The sequence below is a fragment of the Chiloscyllium plagiosum genome, unplaced genomic scaffold, assembly GCF_037043375.1.
Source record: "Chiloscyllium plagiosum isolate Xiang-an unplaced genomic scaffold, Cpla_swu_hap1 HiC_scaffold_11, whole genome shotgun sequence".
Taxonomy (NCBI): Eukaryota; Metazoa; Chordata; class Chondrichthyes; order Orectolobiformes; family Hemiscylliidae; genus Chiloscyllium; species Chiloscyllium plagiosum.
Window position 1 is genome coordinate 75,064,396 of NW_028270149.1, and position 10,952 is coordinate 75,075,347.

Consider the following 10,952-nt stretch of genomic DNA (forward strand, 5'->3'; position numbering starts at 1 on the left):
TCCTCTACACCAGCTTTACTGAGGCCTTGAAAGATGTAATTGGGGGTATTTTAGCTTGTGCTGTCCTAGTCCAGGCTCAAAAATATAATCACCACAGATTGCTGATATATAAATAATCTATTGCAGTACCAAAGAATAACTATTTACAAGTATAAACTTTAGCTTACCACAAAAACCAAAGAATTTTGACAGTGCAATTATAATCTTAAATTTCCTGCAATAAATGGAAAATAAAGCAATTGAAACTGTAACTTGTACATGAAGAAATGTTTTTGTTATTTTATTTAATTGCTGCATGAGATCTGCCTACAGTGGTTAGAGTGGATTTGCACAGTAGATGTAAAAATGTAAAGGTTGTGGACATGACCAGTCATGAGTTGACACTGGGTTGACATCAGAGATCTAAAGGACAATGGGAAATAGGCAGTGGGCGGAGGCTGTGTATGAGGGGTTATGTAGGGTGGGTAAAAGGCATGACGCGACATGAGTTGGTTTGAGTAAAGTGTAGGGGATGAAGGACTGTGGGGAGTAAGGGATGGAAGGTTTTTTTTGTTGGGATGTTTTCTTTTAAAGAACTTCAACATTGGGCCAGTGCACCAAGGGAGGACATTCTTTCGACTGTCTCCACACTCATTCCAAGGTTGGTTGAGCCAATTCCCCACCACCTCAGAACAAAACTCCCAAATTCCCGGCTATATTCCCATGGTAGAGTTTTGTGGTGTTGGGAAATGCCTCAACTCTGCACTCAGCCGAGGGTCAAAAATTCAGGTCATCATTCAAATAAAAATTGAAACAAAGTTGTTTTACGTAAATAACCAAACCAAGCAGAGTGACAGGAATAACAAGGCTGGGAGTACTTTGCTGGTATATTATGCATCTGTCAAGAAAATAGATGAGTCAATTAGGGAATTCGAGCACCTAAAGCAGCTGGGTTGGGAACTAGTCTCAGGTAAAAGTTTTAAAATTCAAAGCCCAACCCAATCACTTCTGGATTTTATACAAGTCAAATAGGGGGTTGTGGGTCATAAACTGGTTGCTCGGAGGTAGTTCAGTCAGCATGGACGAGTTGACCAAAGGGTCTGTTTCCATGCTGTATGACTTTATGACTGTACATGTTACAGAGTTAAAATACCACAGCATGTTGGGAAACCTCGTTTGCCCTTGATCTGTTAGCTGCCCTCAGTAATATCCAAATCAACATATTTTCTGAAAATATACTTTATTTAGAAAATGTTTGAAAGTAGTTTGAAGTGCAATTAAAGTATGTCAATTCACCCAGTTCTAATCTGGTTAAATATAGCACACTGTGTTGGGACAATTTTTCTATTCTAATTGGTTTCATTACTTTAAGCACTAGAGAACATAAATATCAGTTTTAAGAATCACAATCAGGTCATCAATGAGGTCAAGGTTCACCACCTGACATAAATACTGAAGTAAATGATACAATTCCATTGAGATGATCAAATCCTTCAGTGAGTTCATGGTTCATTATAAAGGACTCCAGTACATCACACTCCACAATCTAGTGTACCTACAACAAAGAGTGAGGTATTCAAAAGTTCTTAAGCCAATTCCATATTTGATCTTTACATTTAGTGCATACTGACGCTAAAGCACAGTACTTTAACCTGACACAAAGAGCATCTGATACGTGAACAAAGAGCCAAAAAGCTACACAGAGCCCATGTCTCACCACATCATTCTGTTATCATGGTGACATGGTCCAGCTAAGCTCGTCATTTTCTTTACTCAATCAACACAGTAACCAAACTGACTTCTCCCAAATCATCAAGCCATTGATGAAGACCCTTGTATATGTCTTCAGCTCCCCATTCTTGCCTTGGACCTGCTTCACAGTGCATGCCTGTTCAGCAAAGCTGGAAGCTTTTCTAATTCATGCTGATACGACAAATAGTCACAAGTTGGTGAGCATCAGGGCATTCTAGCTGCCTCACATCACTTGCAATGCAAATTTCATCTGCAGTTCTACTGCATTAAAACCACTCCCTGAAACATCTGCAAAATCCCCACATTGGTTCAAGTCCCTCAACATACAGGGCACTAAGCTATGGCCTTTCTCCTTCATATCATGGAATTCTAATTTGACAAATTCTTCAGGATGCCATTTTAAACCTTGGAATGTGCCAGACAGCACAGCTCAATCATAGACAGCCACTTGCACTGGAATGTCAATAGACTTTGGGCCGAGCAAAGAACATAATTCGCTAAGTTGATGGTCCTCCAAAAGCAGTTGATTCTTGGACCTGTATGCATCCCTGGGAACATTTCTTGGACAGTGCCCCATGTTAGGAAGCTGCTTGGGATCCACCCCAACAAAAACACAATCTCTTTCCAGAGTTTCTTTGCCAACATACAATTCAGAAAGAGATTTGGCAACAGCCCCTTCCCTCTTCAAGCTGCCAGAGTGTGCCCTTCTCACCATCTTCTTGTTTGAGCTGGTTTCAGATTTCTCGTAATGAGGTTTGTCTGTCAAAGGAACAAGGCTATGGCCATGACCCATCCCTCAGCAATAGCTGTCCTGAGAGCAACAGTGCATCTGGCACTTAGTAAGACTCCTCCCCAAAGATCACTAGGCGCTGGCTAGAAGGTAACCTCCCATATTCAGCTCTCGTGACACACTGGCCAAAATTCAGCCTGTTTTTCTCTCTCTGCTGCCTGTCCTGGTGAATGATCCCAGCATTTTCTACTTGTGTTTCTGAGCATTCGATTGATGTCCTGCTCAATAATGATATATCGATCAACATCATTAGTGTAAACGAGCTGGCCATCAACTTGATGTTTGCGGAACTTTGTGACCTGCACTGCACATGTTTCAAAAGCAATGCATTGGTTGTGAAATGATTTTGGACATCCTGAAGCTGTATTATACAAGTGCATGTTTTCCCTTCTTACTTTATCTAGTCACTTTGCAGGTGTGATTGATATTGAATGTTTCCAGATTTGTGTTTCAGAATTGCCAAGTGCTTGCCACAGATGTAAATATTCTGGCTTGGGCACTGTTGGCAATAAACTCTCAATAACGACATGGTGGCATTCAAAGGTGATCACTAAACAGCTGGCATTGTTGTTACAACTGAACAAATGTACTAAAATATTTCATTTAGAAGCACTGATTTTGTTCTTTCAGCCAAAAACATTGGATCCAAACACATACACAAAATAGTGAACAAGACAATGAAAGACACTGGGCAATAACAAAGGGTTTGCAAATATTACCAGTACTTTGTAGCCTATAAACCATTGCATTTCACTTTTCATGATAAATTATTCAAGCTAAGCTCTGATCTTTTTTTGAAAAATCATGTTTTATATACAGCAGAATCAACAAAAATGTAATCAGTTACACAAGGTATTCCAAAAGATGGAAACAAGTATCGTTCCCATTGTGCAATCAATTCAACATTCTTGAAAGAATGAATCACTGGATTCAGAATATGTCATTTGTCTCTGTATCACACTCTCTCTGCAATCCAGGCTGTACAATGCTTTACTGATGACTGACTTCATGCTCAAAGGGAAATTAAACAATGCAGATTCTTTGAGGAAGCAAGAAGCTGTTGTATAAAACAACTGTCTGTAAATTTTGAAACAGAATTTTTAAAGGGGTCCACCTGAGAGTTCTGCTTTCTGCAATCCTGCCCTAATAGGGAATTCTGTCAGGGCCCAGAGAGTGGATCTATCACCTTTTCAGTGCAGTGAACTCAAAATGATGAGCAACCGGCATCGAGAGACGGAGAGTTAATACTGTTAACTTGGATGGAAAGGAAATTATTGTACTGTCATATGTATTTTAGTTATCCTTGAAGTTTGTAACATAATATATAATTTAGGGTGTAGGTTTGCTCGCTGAGCTGTAGGTTTGATATCCAGGCGTTTCATTACCTGGTAACATCATCAGTGGTGACCTCCAAGTGAAGCGAAGCTGTTGTCTCCTGCTTTCTATTTATATCTTTCTCCTGGATGGGGTTCCTGGAGGTCACCACTGATGATGTTACCTAGCCAGATAATGAAACGTCTGGATATCAAACCTACAGCTCAGCGAGCGAACCTACACCCTAAACCTCAACCTGAGCTACCCAAACCTTCATAAACCTTGCGAAATAATATATAATTCAATCAACTAACTTTTGAAAAGATGGACTAGAAGCTACTGCTGGGGATATTAACAGCACAAACTTGCATCATATTCTTCTGTTTCTTTTAATAAAGCACATTTAAATTAAGATGCTATTGCCTCCATGAAAAGAATACAAGGAGGAATATCATTTAGTTGTGATGGTCCTCAGTTGTTAATATCACCCAATCAAGTTCAAAGTACACGAGTCAAAAATGTGTTACAAAAACTCACTTAAAATGTTTGGGGATGCAATCCCAGTGATGATCTCAGGAGCATTCTGAAGTAACCCAGGCATTAGCACACAAGGTGTCAGGATGGTTGCTCGGTTGCTCTCAAACCCAGCCTGGGCTTCCTGTTTAAAAAAAATTGTTGCTTTAATCAGCTTCCCTGGATTCCTGTAGTACACTGGTCTTTCACAGGTCCAGCACTGCTGGTGGTTCCTTCTGGATATTAAATACAATAAAAGCTGTGTTTTAAAAAAAGATTTGGAACTAACAGATTAGAAATTAAATTCGGAAATCAATTTTGGCACAGCTCACCCCCCAGGGACAGATGCAATTGAGAATTGTTTTGAGAGGGGGTAAAAAGAAAGTGGGAAATGAAGGATTCATGTAAGTGGTTGGGTTTGGCTTTAGATTAACTAGGGCCCACAAATGCAGAGAGATCAGGCCACATCTGAATAGCAGCCATGGATTTGGATAGCAAATGCTGATGGAGGAAAACATTTAGAAACAGCACAAAGATTCAGCGGAGAGGGGTGACCCGAGACTGAAATCAAGAACATTAAAAGCAAATATATTAATAAATTATTAAATATTTTATCTCAAAGACCGAGTTTTATTCTGTTGCTGTGTGAATTGTAATCTTCAAAAATTTCCGATTGAATCATCGTATATTTTTACAAATACAATTTGAATATAAGCAACAGGAAACAGCAAGTACAATTGTTCTAGTATTAATGACTTACAAATTCAAGTTAGTTACTGATTGGTGACATAGCTGTAATACATTGCTATCCAATGAATATTGCTTATGAGCATGCAATGCTGATCACCCTGTTACAGGAAGGATGTTGTGAAACTTGAAGGGTTCAGAAAAGATCTACAAGGATGTTGCCAGGGGTTGATGGGTTTGAGCTAGACGGAGAGGTTGAATAGGCTGTGGCTATTTTTGCTGGAGCGTCGGAGGCTGAGGGGTGACCGTTGAGAGGTTTATAAAATCATAAGGGACATGAATAGGGTAAATAGACAAGGTCTTTTCCCCAGGGTGGGCGAGTCCAGAACTTGAGGTTTAAGGTGAGAGCAGAAAGATTTAAAAGGGGCCCAAATGGCATTTTTTTCAGGCAGAGGGTAATGTGTGTATGGAATGAATTACCAGAGGAAGTTGTGGAGATACAATTACACTATTTAAAAGGCACATGGATGGGTATATGAATAAGAAGGGTTTATATGGATATGGGTCAAATGCTGGCAAATGGGACTAGATTAATTTAGGATATTGGTCAGAATGGATGAGTTGGACTGAGAGGTTTGTTTCCATGCTCTTCCATCTTATTGACACTCTGTCTCTCTCAAGCCTGGAGTATTTCCATCACTCTAATATGAATGAGAAAACTGAGAAATCGTCCCATTTACCTACCTGTTATCTGACTTGGGCATTTCTGCTGAACAATTCAGGAATGAAAATTAATTTTGCTCAGAAAGACAAGGGAATGTGTTTTTTTTTTAATAACGAAACCTCTTGGCACCTTGTGTGAAGATTATCTTCGGATGAGAATAAGGTCATTAAAGGGATAATGCACTTACATTTTACATGCCTGTAACCCCACATTTCCCATGGCCAATCCATCTACCCTGCACACTGTGAGCAATTTAGCCTGGCCAAGTCATCCAACCTGCACATCCCGAGACACTACGGGCAATTTAATATGGCTAATCCACCTAACATGCACATCTTTGGGCTGTGGGAAGAAATCGGAGCATCCGGAGAAAACTCACCCAGACACGGGGAGAATGTGCAAACTCCACACAGACAGTCACCAGAGGCTGGAATCGAACCCAGGACCTTGGTGAAGTAGCAGTGCTAACCACTGAGCCACCATGCCACCCATAGGGAAGGAGGGAACCTGACTATGATTACAGGAGCATTTCCCCAACTATTCCATGAGAATGGCTTTTCTCTGATTGGTCATCCCCTTGATTTAATTTAGGGGGTTTGAGAGACAATTTCCCCCACCACCCCCATGTATTTTCAAGCGCAGCTTTGCAGTCTTCCGCAGCCTCACAGAAGCAAGATAGATTCTGTCACCAACTGCTGTGCTAACTAACCCTTATGGACTTGAAAGACAGGACGTGAAGTTATCCCACCAGGTTTCAATACGACTGCAGAATTAATGGCTGTGTCAGAGATGAAGTGGCATCAATTTGCGGAGATGGCATGTAGTGGAAATGTAAGTGCAGCTTACCCTTTAGTAGGCTCTCATTGCAGGAAAGAATAAAGCTTGGAGGTGTCACTGTTAGATCTTGTTATAACAAGGGGAAAAAGTACACTCGAATGTTTCACCCCTCTCCATGACATTATATTGTGTTTAGATCTAAAATTGAGATCCCTAGAATCTCATGTTCAAGATGTTTACCTTTAGACAAGCTTACATCATGTGGATTAACTCTTTTGTTGAAACAAATTCTGTCAACCCTAATATTAGTCAGTCATAGGGTCATAGAGTCATACAGCACATAAGTAGACCGTTGGTCCAACCAGTTCGCGCCGACCAAACTAAACTAGTCCATTTGCCTGCATTTGGCCCACGTCCCCCCAAACCTTTCCTATTCATGTGCTTATCCAAATGTCTTTTAAATGTTGTAACGGTACCTGCATCTACCACTTTCTCTGGCTGTTCATTCCACACACTATCCACCCTCTGCATATAAGTGTTACCCCTCGTGTCCTTTTTAAGTCTTCCTCCTTTCACCTTAAAAATATGCCCTTGAGTTTTGAACACTTCCACCCTAGGGAAAAGATCCTTAACATTCACCTTATCTATATCCCTCACGATTTTATAATCCTCTTTAATAATATATTATAATATAAATTTGTGATAATACATTTCACATAATTCCAGACTTAGTTAAACCATCAAACTAAATGAGATAATCATCTATTTATGAAGGAAATTCATTTGTACATGACATGCCCACATAGCAAGGTACTATGTATCTGCACATTTCTGAGCATTCTCACAGCCCAAGTATCAGGTCTCATTTTATTATACTCTAAAACAACACATGCATAACAAATCAAACTGGCAATTTACTCTCTTTGCCGCATCCTGCGCTGAAAGTAATTTGCTTGTCACACGATCTAAACATGTCTCAATGTGATACTCATGTAAACACTTGTGGAGCAGGCTGCAAGCTGAAGTTACAGGCAGACACTGTTATGCAGAATCAAAAGTGAGAGGCCAGTCAAAATGATCAGCCAGAGTTAAATAAAGGAGAGAGAATAACATCAGAGAACAGAAGAGACAGAGTGTTGGAGAGAGAGCAAGCTTTTCAGAGACAGAGACAAAGAGGGAGTCTGACAGAATTGTTAAAGTTAGTGGGTGGCACGTGGCTAGCACTGCTACCTCACAGCACCAGGGTCCCAGGTTTGATTCCAGCCTTGGCGACTGACTGTGTGGAGTTTGCACATTCTCCCCGTGTCTGCGTGGGTTTCCTCCGGGTGCTCCGGTTTCCTCCCACAGTCCAAAAGATGTGCAGGTCAGGTGAATTGGCCATGCTAAATTGCCCATGCTAAATTGCCCCTAGTGTTAGGGACATTAGTCAGAGGGAAATGAGTCTGCGTGGGTTACTCTTCGGAGGATCGGTGTGGACTGCTTGGGCCGAAGGGCCTGTTTCCACACTATAGGGAATCTAATCTCAAAAGCATTGCCATACATAGTCAGATGGAGGATATTTGCTATGTTGTTCCCATTGTTCCTGAAATGCTGCTGATTAAGTTAATTCTCTTTTTCCATAACCCATTATGAAGAGATGTCCAAGACATTGCAGGGGATAGGCACTCAATCTATATTGACAACAGATGGAAAGCATAGTGAGCAATCTGTAATAAATATAACAGCAATGAACGAAGAGAATAATTACTCTGAGAGTCCAGTCACCCTTCGACTAGCATAAAAATCATTTAGTGCTGGCTCTAGAATTATAATCTTACAACAGATGTAAAACATTATGGTGCACTGAATCATTTTAGCAAATCAAAGACTGATTTCAGGAGTAGCTATATTCCTGCACTACATCTCTTGTAACTGTACAAGTCTTAACTAGAATTCTTCCTATATTCATATATGTGCTCATTCCATTATCCAAAGACAAGTATCCCAGGCATGCAGTTGATAGTCAAATTCACAATGAGCTTGTCATCAAGGTATGTCCATTCTTATTACCTAATAGCTCCATTTTTCTCCTGCCATCTTAAAATTACTTCGTTGAATAATTTTGCAGTTCAATACTGAAATATGCTTTGAGGATAAAATAGTTATGCCAGAATTTCAGCCTGAAAGACATATCCTTTTGTTTTCTGTGGAAATCAGTACTCAATGAAGAAAATCCTTTCTCAGGAATGTGTTAATGTGTAAGGAGTTACTATATTATTTATTCAATTCTTTAATTACTAAATCACAGAATGGGGCATTGGTGACACAGATCAGCACAATGACTTGATGACTGTTACAAGAATGACGTACAGTATCTCATGTTGCTGAGCTGATATGATCACATAAACGATCTAATTTACATTTCTTTTAGCTTTTATATGATCTCCGGAAAACAGGAAAAACTGCAGACTAAGGATACATTGCCAATCCTGATACTGATGACAATCAGCTTCATTTAGAATGTAACTGTGCAGCTTTTACTGCATCAATCATCAAAATGGGTTTATGCGACTTCTTTTGCTCCTTTTTTAATGGTTTTATTTCTTTCATCTTCCATCTGGTAGGAGGGGAGTATTTGAAAGTATCACTGACAAGGCCAATATTTGTTGTGCACCCCCACCTGCCTCTGAACTGAGGTGTTTGCTGAGCCACTTCAGAGGGCAGTTAAGGGTCAACCACATTGCTGTAGATCTAGAGTCACATGTAGGCCAGACTGAGTCAGAACAGTAAAGTTCCTTCCCCAAAGCACATTTAGTGAAACAGAGGAGATTTCTGAAGAAGTGATGATAGTTTCACAGAGCTGAATTTTACCTTCCCACAATCCGTGGTTCGTAGGGGGCAGTGAGGGTGACCTTCCGACCAGTCTCTTTCCCTCTCTAGCTTTCTCTGCAAGACACAGGCCAGCCTATCCCTACTCCAACTGAGGCCCTTATAAAATCAAAAATGGCCCCTGAAGGGCTGTTTCCTGTCCAACGTCACTTCCTAGGCTGGGAGGAGGAGTAGAGTATCAACAGGGAAACCTAGATAGTGACGTTAGTCAGGCCTTGGGGGAGGGGCAAGGTTGGGGAGAGACGGTGCCTCAATCAACAGTATTCTGTCATTACATGGTGCCCTCCCACAGGGCATGAACCCCCTCCTCCAGGTCTTCCCTGCCTAAACACTCAGTTTCTTCACTGTCACGCCCACCTACCGTGGGCCTCATTTCTTCTCCCTTATATATAGCTGATCCTAGACTCCAGAACTGGGACTCGAGGCTTGCTTGTGTACCCAGACCTGTACACCGCAGTTTCTAGCGCCAGTGGGACAGGAGATCTATGACAGTTGGCAACACCCTGAGTCACGTCCTCCTCCTGAGTCAGGGGCTGAGGGCCTGCTGATAAATTAATGCTCCTTGGGCATCAAACTGCTTCATGGCAAACCGTGTGTCCCGTTGTCTCTTTGGATGGGAGGCCGGAAAAACCTGTCTGTCCAAAATGGCCGCCATTACTGAGTCAGCGTTCAATCCCAGACTTTTGACGTATTACTATGTTTATTATAATTGCATTTACGTTTTACCCAGCTGCCATGGTGGGATTTGAACCCATCACCGGAAAGCATACAGCAGAACTGCCTTATTCCCACCAGCACTCCCAGAATTATGTCCAGCTATGACTTCAAAAGGGTCCTCCATCAGTTCCTCACCCACTCTTATGAATTTTGTGATGACCAGTGAACGTAGACTAGGCCCTTCAATCTGTCCCAATCATGGTGCTATTCTAAACTATTCCCATCTGTCTGCAGTGGTCTGTATCCCTCTATTCCTGCCTGATTATGTCTCTGTCCAAATGCCTCTTAAATGTTGCTAAAGTATCTGCTTCTACCATTTCCCCTGGCAGCATATTTCAGGCACCCACTACCCTATGTGTAAAAAAGCTTTCCTCACTCATTTCCTTTCTACGCCCCCTGGTATTTGACATTTCCATTCTGGGGAAAGAACTCCACTGATTCACATGATTCAGACCTCTCCTAATTTTATATACTTCTATCAGGTCACCCCTCTGCCTTTGACACTCCAGCAAAAACAATCCAAGTTTGTCCAATCTCTCCTGATAGCTAATATGCTCCAATACAGACAACATCCTGATAAACCACCTTTGCACCCTCTCCAAAGACTCCACATCCTTCCAGTAGTGTGGCGCCCAGAACTGCACACAATACTCCAAATGTGGCCTCACTAAAGTTTTATATAGCTGCAACACAACTTGCCAACTGTTATAGTCAATGCCCCAACTGTTGAAGGTAAGCATGCTGTATGCCTTCTGTCCCACCTTATCCACTTACGTTGCCATTTTGAGGGAGCTATGGATTTGCACTCCACGATCCATCTGTGTATCAATG